General features: G+C 42.1%; 1 long non-coding RNA gene across 1 annotated transcript in view; it reads left to right on the top strand.

The window, feature by feature from the left end:
- The window catches only part of LOC122801222, a 249,695-nt gene extending 235,984 nt beyond the window's left edge, over window positions 1-13,711 (top strand). The window contains exon 3 of the long non-coding RNA XR_006364677.1: window positions 13,642-13,711. This is a non-coding gene — a long non-coding RNA (uncharacterized LOC122801222). The remainder of the gene's footprint in view (window positions 1-13,641) is intronic.
- The last annotated feature ends 317 nt before the right edge of the window (window positions 13,712-14,028 follow it).

The raw sequence follows: 14,028 nt of genomic DNA, 5'->3' as shown, positions 1-14,028 counted from the left end.
CTCAGTGTCTCACCTTCATCAGACAAATTTACAAGCCAACCAACTTAGTTTATATACAAAACAGTTAATTGATTAATTACATTCAATTATAAAAAACACCTATTAAATTAAAGGAAATTTACATTTACATAATGGTAAAAACCCTTGTCAGCAGAACAAATACAACCTTTAAACATTAAATAAAAACCCTTCTTTACTTTCAATGATGTGAAATGTTAAAATTACACTTTCATATGCATGCATATATATGTATGCATACATGCATATAGAGGGATTTTTTTGTATATATAAATATATACACGCATATGTGTGCATGCACATATGTGTGTGTATATAAACACACACACGCATATGCCCACACATACACGTGTAAACCCTCAAATGTGTGTAACTAAAATACATATCCCAAATCAAAGAAAACTTAATGTTAAATCAATTTGTAGTTGTCTTACTCTGTTGTTAAACAATATTTATTTAAGACAACATTTAAACGTAATTTTAAATATTTTTTGTCTATTGTGTTTTTTATTATTATTTATTATTATTTATGTATTATGTGTTTTTTGTGTGTGCACATACCACAAAAAATGCATGTTTTATAATTATAATAAAAAGTATGTATATGTTAAAATGTATTAAAACCACATGTTAATTAGATCGAAACATTATATCAGGTATAAAATATATAACCCCTATCGGATATAATTGTCAGATCGTAGATTAAAAAGAATGCGTGTTTTTTGTGTGTGTGTGAGCACTGTTATTAATTATTAGTTATGCATAACCATGTGTGTGTATATACACACAAATGTATACATACCCGCACCCATACGCACACACACACGCACGCATACCCTTGTACATGTGTGCATAAATATGCATAAATATGCATATACACATGTGTGTATGCACGCGTGCACTCACTCGTGCAGGCTACCCCTAATCTACACACGTGTATACACAAAGCATCCGGTAAACCTAAAAAGGGGTAGATGTGTAGATTAGGGGTAGCCTGCACGAGTGAGTGCACGCGTGCATGTGCATGTGCATACACACATGTGTATATGCATATTTATGCATATTTATGCACACATGTATAAGGGTATGCGTGCGTGTGTGTGTGCGTATGGGTGCGGGTATGTATACATTTGTGTGTATATACACACACATGGTTATGCATAACTAATAATTAATAACAGTGCTCACACACACACAAAAAACACGCATTCTTTTTAATCTACAATCTGACAATTATATCCGATAGGGGTTATATATTTTATACCTGATATAATGTTTCGATCTAATTAACATGTGGTTTTAATACATTTTAACATATACATACTTTTTATTATAATTATAAAACATGCATTTTTTGTGGTATGTGCACACACAAAAAACACATAATACATAAATAATAATAAATAATAATAAAAAACACAATAGACAAAAAATATTTAAAATTACGTTTAAATGTTGTCTTAAATAAATATTGTTTAACAACAGAGTAAGACAACTACAAATTGATTTAACATTAAGTTTTTGATTTGGGATATGTATTTTAGTTACACACATTTGAGGGTTTACACGTATGTGTGGGCATATGTGTGTTTATATACACACACATATGTGCATGCACATATGCGGTATATATTTATATATAAAAAAATCCCTCTATATGCATGTATGCATACATATATATGCATGCATATGAAAGTGTAATTTTAACATTTCACATCATTGAAAGTAAAGAAGGGTTTTTATTTAATGTTTAAAGGTTGTATTTGTTCTGCTGACAAGGGTTTTTAACATTATGTAAATGTAAATTTCCTTTAATTTAATAGGTGTTTTTTATAATTGAATGTAATTAATCAATTAACTGTTTTGTATATAAACTAAGTTGGTTGGCTTGTAAATTTGTCTGATGAAGGTGAGACACTGAGCTCACCGAAAGCTTGGTCTTGTACTTTGCTTACGTTATTTGCAGTGATTAAATTGATCCTGGGAGTGTTCACCTGTTTGGTTTTGCTCGTTTCTTCAGTTTGTGATTATAGGCACGTTTGTAACAGCCTGTCTAATTACCTAATCTCTCCGTTACCATTCCTCAGTAAACAAGTGTTGGATGTCATTTTGGAGGCAAGGAGGCCTAGTACTAGAAAATCCATATGCTGAAAAATGGAAAAGATTGTGTGCCTGGAACCAAACTCAAGGGATGGCCACAGCAGCGCCCAATTTTCCTCAGATTCTTCAATACTTAACTGAGATGCTTCACAAGGGCCTTTCCTTTTCCTCCATCAAAATTCACACCTCAGCCATTTCAGCTCATTACAACACAGAACCACCTCTCTTTTCTCATCCACTGCTCAAGCAGTTCCTCAGAGAGGCCAGAAACATAAGGCCACACAGGAGAGCCCCAACTCCAGCCTGGGACCTTAACTTTGTATTGGAAAAACTCACTGTTCCTCCTTTTGGGACAGCTGCAACTGCAGAGTTAGAATTTCTTTCTTGGAAAACAGCTTTCCTTTTAGCAATCACTTCAGTAAGAAGGGTATTTGAATTACAGGCCCTTATGGCAGTGGAGCCTTTCCACATCTTTCATGTGGACAGGGTGTCCCTCAGGACCAATCCCTCTTTCATGCCCAAGGTGGTATCCAGTTTGGCTCATAATCAGTCCATTCATTTGCCAACCTTCTTTTCTAATCCACAGAACAAAGGGGAAAGGATACTGCACTCCTTAGATGTGCACAGTCAACTTTGATTTTACTTGGACAGGACTAAACCTCAAAGGAAATCTGAACAACTGCTGGTGGCATTTGCTGCAGGGGCAGAGGGTAAGGCTATTTCAAAGCAAACCATTTCTAAATGGATAGGTCATTGCATTAATTTCTGCTATAAGCACCATGGAAAACCTTTCCCACAGGGGATTAAACCCCATTCAACCCGTGCTGCATCTACCTCTACAGCCTTTCTCAGAGGTGTCCCTACCAAAGACATCCTAGAAGCTGCTACCTGGAGTTCTGTACATACTTTCACCAAGCATTACCATTTGCCAGTTTTCTTTAAATCCAGAGCTGGCTTTGCCACTGCAGTCTTGCATGGCCTTATAGCTGGTCCTAATGCTATCTAAATTCCTCCTCCCATCCTTAGCTTTGGGAATCTACCCAAATGTTATGACTGCAACAGTGAAACACGAAGAACATAGTACAGTTGTGTACACTTACCATAAATGTAGATGTTTTGGTGTGTGTGTGTGCGTGTGTGTGTGTGTGTGTGTGTGTGTGTGTGTGTGTGTGTGTGTGTGTGTGTGTGTGTGTGTGTGCGTGCGTGTGTGTGTGTATGTGTGTATATATATATATATATATATATATATATATATATATATATATATCTATATATATAAAATTGCTTCCATTAAGGGGGGCACCTGACATCTGGGGCAAGAAAAACTGATGTAATGGCGTTGGCTGCATGCTTTATACTCCTGACTACCTGACGTCACGGAAGATGAGACAGCAACCGACGCAGGACCCAAGACTTTGATAATCAGGCCGACTGAGGGCTACTGCAAGCAGATAACCCAAATGTGATTACTGCAACAGTGAATACACTCAAACATCTACATTTATGGTAAGTGTACACAACTGTACTTTCTTTGGGAAGCCCTACAGCGCTCCTGAAAGCAGGCCCGACTGTCCTACTCTGGAGGCAGTCGGGGGTCACTTGTCTTTGTATCCAGACACCTGGCTGGAAATTACAAAAGATTCTTGGGTACAAAGCATTGTTACCAGAGGTTCCATCGTCCCATTCGTAGAACCCCCACCTGTTAGAAGGAAAATCCCAGATGTTCCACCCAGTCTCAGGGATCAAGCAGCCATAGAAATCCAAAGGCTGCAGGAAAAGTCTTCCAGCCAATCCCAGCAGACCAAATAGGATCTGGAGCTTACTCCAGATTCTTTTTAGTTCCACAGAAAACCGGGGACTGGAGGCCCATCTTGGACCTCAGCAGACTTGACACCTTCATAAAGAAGGAGAAGTTCCGGATGGTCACGTTTCAGTTGATCCATCCATTCCTAGGAATGGGCAATTGGATGTGCTCTATAGATCTCAAGGAGGGTTACTGTCATATCAAAATGGCCAGACCATCCAGAGATCACTTGTGTTTCCGGCTGGAAGCCTGTCACTACCAATTCCGAGCACTGCCCTTTGGTCTCACAACAGCCCCCAGAGTGTTTACCAAATACATGGCAGTGGTTACGGCTCACCGGATGCATCTAGGATTCCAAATGTTTCCGTATCTGAATGACTGACTCCTTACCGCCACCTCCAGGCCTCAACTAATTCTATCCAGGGATCTCACACTCAATCTGTGCTCTCAGTTAGGAATAACTATAGATTTTGACAAGTCTACGTTGTCACCATCTCAGCGTATTTCCTTTATTGGAGCAGACTTAGACACCACCACCGCCATGGTAAAATTGCCACTGGACAGAATAGTCTCTCTTCGAAACCAGGTATCAGACATTCTGACGAAGAAAAAAGTTCCAGCCTCTCAAGTGTTGAAATATCTAGGTACCATGGCAGCTACGCTCATAGCAGTCCCTCTGGGGCGTATGCGCATGAGAATACTTCAGTGGTTGCTCTTCACCCAGTGGTCTTACCAACAACTTCTGATTTCATTCTTGATAACCATTACAGATTCTTGCAGAAAGGATCTTCTTTGGTGGTTGACCAGCCATCAGGTAACAGTAGGTCGCCCATTTGTTCTGTCCCCACTGTCAGCCACGGTGACCACGGACGCTTCTCTGATGGGGTGGGTGGGGGGGCTTTTTCAGGAAAGAACAGCCCAAGGCACCTGGTCAGAGACAGTCGAGGTTGCACCTCAGTGTCCTGGAGTTGAGAGTGGTGCTTTTGGCATTGCAGTACTTCCTCGACTCTCTACCGCTAGGTATGATTGCATTCCAGACCGACAGCATGTCTGTGGTCTGGTACATCAGCAAACAAGGGGGAACCAAGTCTTACCCCTTATGTCAAGAGGCCTTGAGAATTTTGCAGTGGGCTGTATTCACCTGGCGCTTTCTGATAGCAATGCACATCCCAGGGAAATCCAACGTGATCGCAGACAAACTGAGCAGAGCCATTCTGATGCCACATGAGTAGTCCCTCAAAGACGAGATTGCGGAGATGATTTTCCGCAGATGGGGCCAGCCTTGCTGCGACCTGTTTGCATCTCCTATGAATGCCAAATGCAGAAGCTACTTTGCCCTGAATCCCCCACCAGGGGAAAACCCAAGGGATTCTCTTGTACACGCTTGACCCCCGGGACTCTTATATGCCTTTCCACCAACTCTCCTGATTCCAAATTTCTTACAGAAAGCCAAAGCCCTGGGGAGGACTATAATTTTAATAGCCCCATTTTGGCCTCAGCAGATTTGGATGTCCTTCATGGATGCATCTGCAGTCATAACAACAGGGTTGTCCTGTCGTCAGGCAGCCCTTCAGTCGGCCGGATTCCAAAGTCCGGGTCCGGCTTCGGCTGATGTCGCACTTCACCCGACGTCATCTCTGCTGGTCCTCGGGTATAAAGGCATCAGCCGACGCCATTTTCCTCAGTCTTTCTTGCCGCGTGGCGCCCGAAGCAGAAGCTGTTCGCAAGTGCCGGTCGGTCGGATCCAGAGATTACTTCTACCGAATACTACTTCGAAGACTTCTAAAGCTAAGTACCCCGTTGGGGACTCTTTCTTGCCTCAGCCGATGTCAGAAAAAGTTAATAATTGTTTAACCTGTGGGAAACAAATACCTCATAAAGATTTCCACTCTTATTGTCTGCCTTGTTTAGGCCCAGCCCACGACGTAGCAGCCTGTTCGGCCTGTGCTTCATTCAACCGACGAACGCTTAGGCGTCGATCGGAGTTTGCTGAACAGTTTTTCGGTTTTGTTTTTGCGTATATTATGCCGTCGGATCCTCCGACTACCCAAACTGCTAAAAAACGCAAAGATAAAGACCGACACTCGCGGTCCGCGGTTTCGGCCGAAACCATGGTTAAGCAAATCATGAGTGTCTCGGTTTCGGCCGAAACCGAGAAAACTGATCAAAGTACAGCTGAATCTATCACTACCACTGAGGCCCCTGCTACTTCTCTTGAATCGGCCTCAGAAATTTTATCCACTACGGTGGTTGCCACTGACTTATCAGACACCATTCCCTTGGATGTCTCTACCCCAGCACGTGGTGCTGCTAGGCCTCCAGCAGCCATGTCCATTAAGGCCTTTGCCAGGGCTAAAGCAGCCAAAACTACTAAAACAGTGCCTGTTAAACCCCTACAACCAGGCCCTCTTCTAGTTCACAAATGCTTACTCTGGCAGAAGATTTAATTTCATTAATTAGGGGATCTCAATCTCACCCAGACAGGGCCTCTCAGCCCCCAGAGAAGAGACCTAGGGCAGAGCCCCCCGAGCCTGTGTCCCCTGATGATTCTGCCGATGAATCAGACATAACAGACCAGCCAGAGGCTCCTTTCTCCAATTATGAAGACTCAGATGCTGAAGAATCCATTCCAGCTGCTTCCCACCAGAAGAATTCTCCTTTGGGGAAACCTTACATGCCATGCGAGAGCAGTTCCAATGGCAGCAGCAGGATTTCTCAGACTCCAGAAAAAGACTTAGGACCTTTCTGCACCTTCCACAGCACAGGCCCTTAGCTATACCTCCTGTCCTCTCTGTGGTGGACGATTCCTTCAATGATGTCTGCTCTGCACCAGATTCTTTACCTCCAGCCCCTGCCAAACCAGACAGATTTTACAGGGTACCAGACACTCATCACCACCTTTACAAGGCCCCACTTGCAGACCCCGAAACTATATCCCAGGGTCCCAGGGCAGTAGCCTCGACCACAGCTAAAACCCCTATTCCTTCTGAAAGGGAAGCCAGGTCATTAGACAGATGGGGCAAAAGGTCTACACCTCAGCTACTCTCTCAGCTAGAGCTTTAAACTGTCAGTTTCACATGATACAATACCAAGAGTTTATGCTTGATCAGTTAACAAAAAAGCTATCCTCTGATGACTCTATTGATAAGAAATATGTATTAGAAATGGTAAATAACATACAACAGGTTAGTAACCATTCCTTAAAATGTGGCTATGATGCACTGGAGGCTTCATTTAGATCAGCCATGACTGGCACAGTGATAAGAAGACATGCATGGCTAAAGGAACAAGCCTTACCGGATCATGTTAAAGCTAAGTTATTAGATGCTCCTATGGATAAGACCAGCTTGTTTGGTACACCTGCCCAGCAGGTAATGAAGAAAATGGAAGAAAAGGCAAAATCTGTTCAAACGGTTAAAGATTTCTTGCAGGTGCAACCCCCAAGGTTTAGCAGGAACTGGCCTGCCAAAAATTGGTCCTTTCCTGACTCCACAAGATCCCAAAGGGGCAGGAATAGACATTCCAGAGGCAGAAACCAATCCAGAGGAGGTGCCTACAGAGGACGACAGTGGCAAGGTAACAACAGAGGCACAGACACAACCACTGCCACTACAACAACACAACCACAGTGACTTACCTCTAAATCCGCCTACCAGGGAACAAATAGCAGCTCCATTAGGTGGCAAATTAACCTTATTTTCGAAGAACTGGCACTATATCACAAAAGACAAGTGGATTTTACAAACCGTAGATCAAGGTTACCGGTTCCACTTCCACACTTTACCAGTCAAAAGAGGAATGCCAAACCTACCTCCAAATCAAAAAACAGAGGCTCTACAACAGATAATGCAATTAGCAAACATGAGAGCTGTGGAAAGAGTGCCAACAACAGAACAAGGAAAGGGATTCTACTCCAGACTATTCCTAGTTCCAAGAAAGGAAAAAAGTTGGAGACCTATTCTCGACCTGTCCACCTTAAATACATGCATCATTGTCCCAAAATTCAAAATGCTGACCCTACAGCAACTTCTTCCCATGCTGGGCAAGGAGTGTTGGCTGGTAACTCTAGATCTCAAGGAGGCATACCTGCACGTCCCCATTCGACCAATCTGCAGAAGATACCTCAGATTTCTTGCAGGATCAGAGCATTATCAATTCTCAGCATTGCCCTTTGGCTTATCTACTGCCCAGAGTATTCACAAAATGCCTGGCATCAGTAATCGCCCACTGCAGACTACAGGAATTCAAATTTACCCATACCTGGACGACTGCCTAATACAAGGGGACAACAAAAGCAAGCTGACAACAGATTTACAAAGGGTCATTTCCTTGCTACAAGCACTGGGATACACAGTCAATTTACAAAAATCAAGGCTGATACCATCCCAAACAAGGACATTCTTGGGCGGAATTGGACACAGTAAGACAAATGGCATTCCTAACTGCAGAAAAACACAAAGAACTCCCTCTTTACTTCTTGGCTCTAACAAAACAGAACAAGTTAACAGCAAGAAAAGTAATGCAGGCCTTGGGCTTCATGGCATCATGCATAATCTTGGTCCCACTTGCCAGACTACATATGAGAAAACTACAGTGGTACCTAAAGAATTTATGGTCCCAACACAGGCACAGCCTAGAAACAGAAATTCCACTAATTCCATGCTTAAAACAGGAGTTCCTATGGTGGGCTCAAGCATGCCAGTCAAACCCAGGTCTACCCTTTCGCAGATGTCAAGCAAACCAGACCATCACAACAGACGCTTCAGACCTAGGATGGGGGGCCCACATGCTGGACAAATGCGTGCAAGGATTGTGGACGCAGGATCAACTTCACCTGCACATCAACCTAAAAGAAATGCTGGCAGTAAAACTGGCAATCCAAAAGTTCAAACCATTTCTCAAAGAGGGCCAGTTGATGATAAGGACAGACAACACCACAGTCATGTGGTACATCAACAAACAGGGAGGCACTCATTCATACCCCCTATGCAGAATGACTTTGGAGCTGTGGAACCTGGCACTCAGCTACAACATCCAGTTACAGGCAATATTTGTACCGGGAAAGGAGAATACTCTAGCAGACATATTAAGCAGAACCACATCGGATGCCCACGAATGGATGCTACACCCGGACATCTTCAAGACCATCTCAAAGAAATGGGGAATGCCTCAGATAGATCTATTCGCTTCCCCTCTCAATCACCAGCTCAAAAAATTCTGCACAAGGGCATTCCACCCACTGGCATGGAAAGTGGATTCGCTCTCCTTCAGCTGGAAAGGCCTAACAGCATATGCATTCCCACCTCTTCCCTTGATACACAAGGTATTACTAAAAATCAAGGAAGAACGTCCAAGGATAATCCTGATAGCTCCAAACTGGCCAAGATAACACTGGTACCCACTGCTGAGGAGCATGTCTCGGAACAATATGTGGCCAATACCCCTGATGCCTTTGATGTTAACTCAGAACAACTACAGCATCATGCATCCAAACCTAAAAACGTTGCAACTGACTGCATGGAACATCACATAGCAGCAGCTAATCCAGAACTTTCCCAAAGAGTCAAAGATATTATTCGTGAAGCCCGCAGACCTTCAACAAGAAGGAACTATGCAGGAAAATGGAAAAGGTTTGTCATTTGGAGTACTGAAAGAGGAAAAGATGTGTCAAACATAGATATGCCTAACATTCTGGAGTATTTGGCAGAACTTCTGCATACAGGCCTGTCCTACTCCTCCATCAAGATACATGCATCAGCTATATCAGCAGAATACAGCTTTGATCCACCTGTCTTTTCACATCCTTTACTCAGGCAGTTCCTCAGAGGAATCAAGAATGTAAAACCTCCAAGGAAACCACCATTGCCAGTTTGGGACTTGAACTTTGTGCTAGAAAAGCTGACACTATCACCTTTTGAACCAGCAGCAACAGCAGACCTACAGCATCTATCGTGGAAAACTGCTTTCCTACTGGCAATAACCTCAGCCAGGAGGGTTTCTGAACTTCAGGCCCTAATGGCAGTACAGCCCTTCCTAATCTTCCACCAAGATAGAGTGTCCATGAGGACTAATCCTACATTTATGCCTAAAGTGGTATCCAGAGTGTCTTTAAACCAGGCAATCCACCTACCTACCTTCTTTCCCAACCCACAAAACAGAGGGGAAAGAATACTGCATACCTTGGATATACATAGACAGCTACGCTACTACCTGGACAGAACAAAAGTACCAGAAAAACTGACCAGCTTTTTGTAGCCTATGCAACAGGAAGGGAAGGAAAAGCTATTTCCAAACAGACAATCTCCAAATGGATAGGAAATTGCATACGATTCTGTTACTCCTTCCATGGAAAACCAATTCCACAGAACATAAGACCTCATTCTACAAGGGCAACAGCCACTACCACAGCCTTCTTACGAGGAGTGGCAACCAAAGACATTATTGAGGCGGCTACTTGGACCTCCGTGCATACATTTGCCAAGCATTATAATTTGCCTCTATATTCCAGATCCCGAGCAGGGTTTGCCACTGCTGTACTGCAAGGGATCTTAAACACACCATAATCTAGTTTTTCCTCCTCCCTAGTTGGCTATGGTATTCTACCCAGTTGTTATGACTGCAGATGCATCCATGAAGGACATAGTACAGTTTTGTACCTACCATAAATGTAGATGTCCGAACTGGATAGCATCTGCAGTCAGATTACCTCCCTCCTTCCCCTGTGGTACTCCTAGGGTGTTTACCCTCCTAATAGCTAGCTGGTGGGGGGAGTCTTTTATGGTGTATTTGTTTGCATATATGTACATACATGCTTATTTTTGTGTTTACCTCTATCTTTTTGGAAACATTGGCATTTATCCAAATTTTAGCCTTCAAGAGGGCAACTGGCATCTGGGGCAAGAAACACTGAGGAAAATGGCGTCGGCTGATGCCTTTATACCCGAGGACCAGCAGAGATGACGTCGGGTGAAGTGCGACATCAGCCGAAGCCGGACCCGGACTTTGGAATCCGGCCGACTGAAGGGCTGCCTGACGACAGGACAACCCTGTTGTTATGACTGCAGATGCTATCCAGTTCGGACATCTACATTTATGGTAGGTACAAGACTGTACTTTTTCCTTCCTTCGACTCTTATCCAACCGGAGGAACCTTGAATTCTAGACCCAGTTCCAGAACTACTGACACATTCGTCAGGGGCTCTTCATCCCTCTCTTCATTTCCTCAGATTGACAGTTTGGCTTCTCTGATTCCCAACTTAGCCAGGTCACACAACTTTTCCTCGGAGGTACAGCATATTCTTGTATCTTCTCATAAAGCTTCCACTAGAAAGTTGTATGCCAGTAAATGGAAGCGTTTTGCTTTTTGGGCCTCCCAGAATAATATTGACGCGTACGTTGCCCCACTTGCTAGTATTCTGGAATTTCTGACTAAACCTTTTCATGAAGGTGCTGCAGCTGCCACTGTAAGAGTTCAGTTGGCTGCAATTTCGAATTTCCACCTCGGATCTGAAGGCTGTAACCTAATATCTCACAGACTATGTAGGGCCTTCTTAAAGGGTACCATTCATCTTAGACCACCTGTTAGACAACCTTTTACTCCCTGGAATCTGAATTTTGTGCTGTCATGGATTATTCTTCCTCCCTTTAAGCCTGCATCGTCCTGCCATTTAAAATTTCTCTCTTGGAAAACAATTTTCTTGTTAGCCATTACCTTAGCACATAGAGTATCCGAACTTCAGGCCCTATCTCTCAAACCCCTTTATTTGGTGTTCCATCCCGACAGCGTGTCACTGAGGACAACCCTTCTTTCCTGCCAAAGGTGTGTTCCGAATCTAACCTGAATCAAACTATCGAACTCCCAACTTTCTTCAGTAACCATTCTAACAAGTTGGAGTATATGTTGCATAAGCTTGATGTTCACAGGCAATTAAGATTGTATTTGGACAGAACAAAGGAATTCAGGAAATCAGAACAAATCTTTGTTTCTCATGCTGTGACACTAAGAGAGGGTTAGCAGTAGCCAGTTACCCTTTCCAAATGGATAACCGAATGCATAAAATTTGCATATGCTTCAGTGAATCAACTGTTAGAACATGGCATGAAAGCGCACTCCAGTAGGCCTGTTTCTACTTCTTCAGCTTATGCGGCTCGGTTGCCTTTGGACACCATATGTGCAGCTGCCATTTGGTCTAAGCCACATACCTTTATCACTCATTACAAAGTAGATAGGGCTTCCAGGGGCAGGGTTTCCTTTGGTTCCACTATCCTCAGGAATATTCTCCCATGAGCCACCCAGGATTAGGGTGCTTGGGATACTACCCATGTGTAAGAATGAACGGCGAGATTGAAAAACTTCACATAAAGAAGTTATGTACTTACCATAACGTTCCATGTGAGTTGTTCATCTCGCCTTCATTCTTACATTCCCACCCACCTTCCCCCTCCAGGTTTCTTGAAGAACGAATAAGACTTGCGGTCTGGTGAGTCTTGTTATGCCATTTCTTAGTCAGGCTGGAGTATCTGTTAGGTGTTATATAGGTTACATACTGGGATCAACAAACTGGATCTGAGGTGAGACAGAGAGCATCATGGGATAGGGACTTGGCCTCGGGCTACTCTAAGATCTTGAGCTTGTGAAAGCATCCGACGAACCCATGTGTAAGAATGAAGGTGAGATGAACAACTCACATGGAACGTTATGGTAAGTACATACTTTTTTTTTTTAAATGCAAAAGAGTAAAAAAGTTATAGGGAAAACTATGTAAAGCAGATTTTTTCAAAGATATAAAAGACGTGGATAAAATAAACATGGATATAATTGAATATAGATATTACAAGAATAGAAGTAAATATGTTAACAGAATAGATAAGTTATTTAATGTTGTAAGGGTTATATAGAAGGAAAGAATAAAAGAAATTATGTTTATTTTAGCAATAGTATAAAGTAAAATCAGATGGTGGTTATGGAAATAGGAATGGGGGTCTGTCTAATAGGCATGAATATTTAGTATGATTATATTGAAAGTTATGAATATATGTAAATAGATTTGTATATGTATATATTTGTGCATTTGTAAATATATTGTAGATAAATAAAGGAACCTACTCTTTTCTATGGGTGCTGTCGGATCTTTTATCAAACTGAACTACCAGTTACTCAGGCAAATGAGGCATGTGTTTAACAGCTTATCTGAAGGATGACACACTCATGAGTGCAGCCCCCCCATATGGTAAATTTGTTTGCCAGTCATTTAAATGAAACCCATTTAGTCAATTCACATAGACTGGAAGAAGTAAAATAAACCAATATGCTATCAGTTTATAATGTGCAACTACTAGTGTTTGCATGGGAGCCTCTCTTCCATGATATACCTTTCTAAACTTATTATTTGGAAGACTGGGTAGATACAGATCTCAAGAAATTCCCAGTTTCATGTATATACAAGCCAGAATACCCATTACTTATACTTTCAGATTGCACATACAGGCAGAGGATTTCATTATGCATATACTGTGATTTTGCCTGTTGGGGCCTTGTAGCAGACAGGGCATTTATGTCAAGTGTTTGCTGCCCATTGTGTTGGAAAAACAACAGTCTTTGTTATCTTACCTCTGACACCTAGTAAATTGATCCGAATGTTTATGTGTTAGTATTTATATTCTTTGAATAATTTTTGTTAACAGCAAGAAAAATATAAAAATGTTTTTCCTCTTTACAGATGTGGAACCAAGACAAAGCAATGAATCATAAAGAGGTGCAACCTGATAACTGTGAACAACCTGTATTTTCTATACCGAAAGGAAGGCAAGTTTTTCTTTACTTTTAAGTTATAACATTGCTGGGGTATGAACAGTTGAGTGGTGTTTTGGGGTAGGCAAAAATAGTCAAAAATTGTGGTAGAGCCACTAGGCCAAATATGGTAAATAGTTTGCCAGTCATTTGAATGAAACCTATTTGCTCAATTCAAATAGTCTGGAAAAAGTAAAATTAACAAATATTTTTGTGTGTCTGTTTTGTCTCTTATGTTACCCATTCAATTATCTGTGTCTTTTGACTAAAGTTTAGGATCATCAGGCTACAGTGTAGGTCATAATTGCTGTTCTCT

The sequence above is a fragment of the Protopterus annectens genome, chromosome 1.part0 (genome assembly GCF_019279795.1).
Source record: "Protopterus annectens isolate FY-2018-M chromosome 1.part0, PAN1.0, whole genome shotgun sequence".
Classification (NCBI taxonomy): Eukaryota; Metazoa; Chordata; order Ceratodontiformes; family Protopteridae; genus Protopterus; species Protopterus annectens.
The sequence above is the reverse complement of the archived record's forward strand: the minus strand, read 5'-3'. Positions and strand labels throughout refer to the sequence as shown.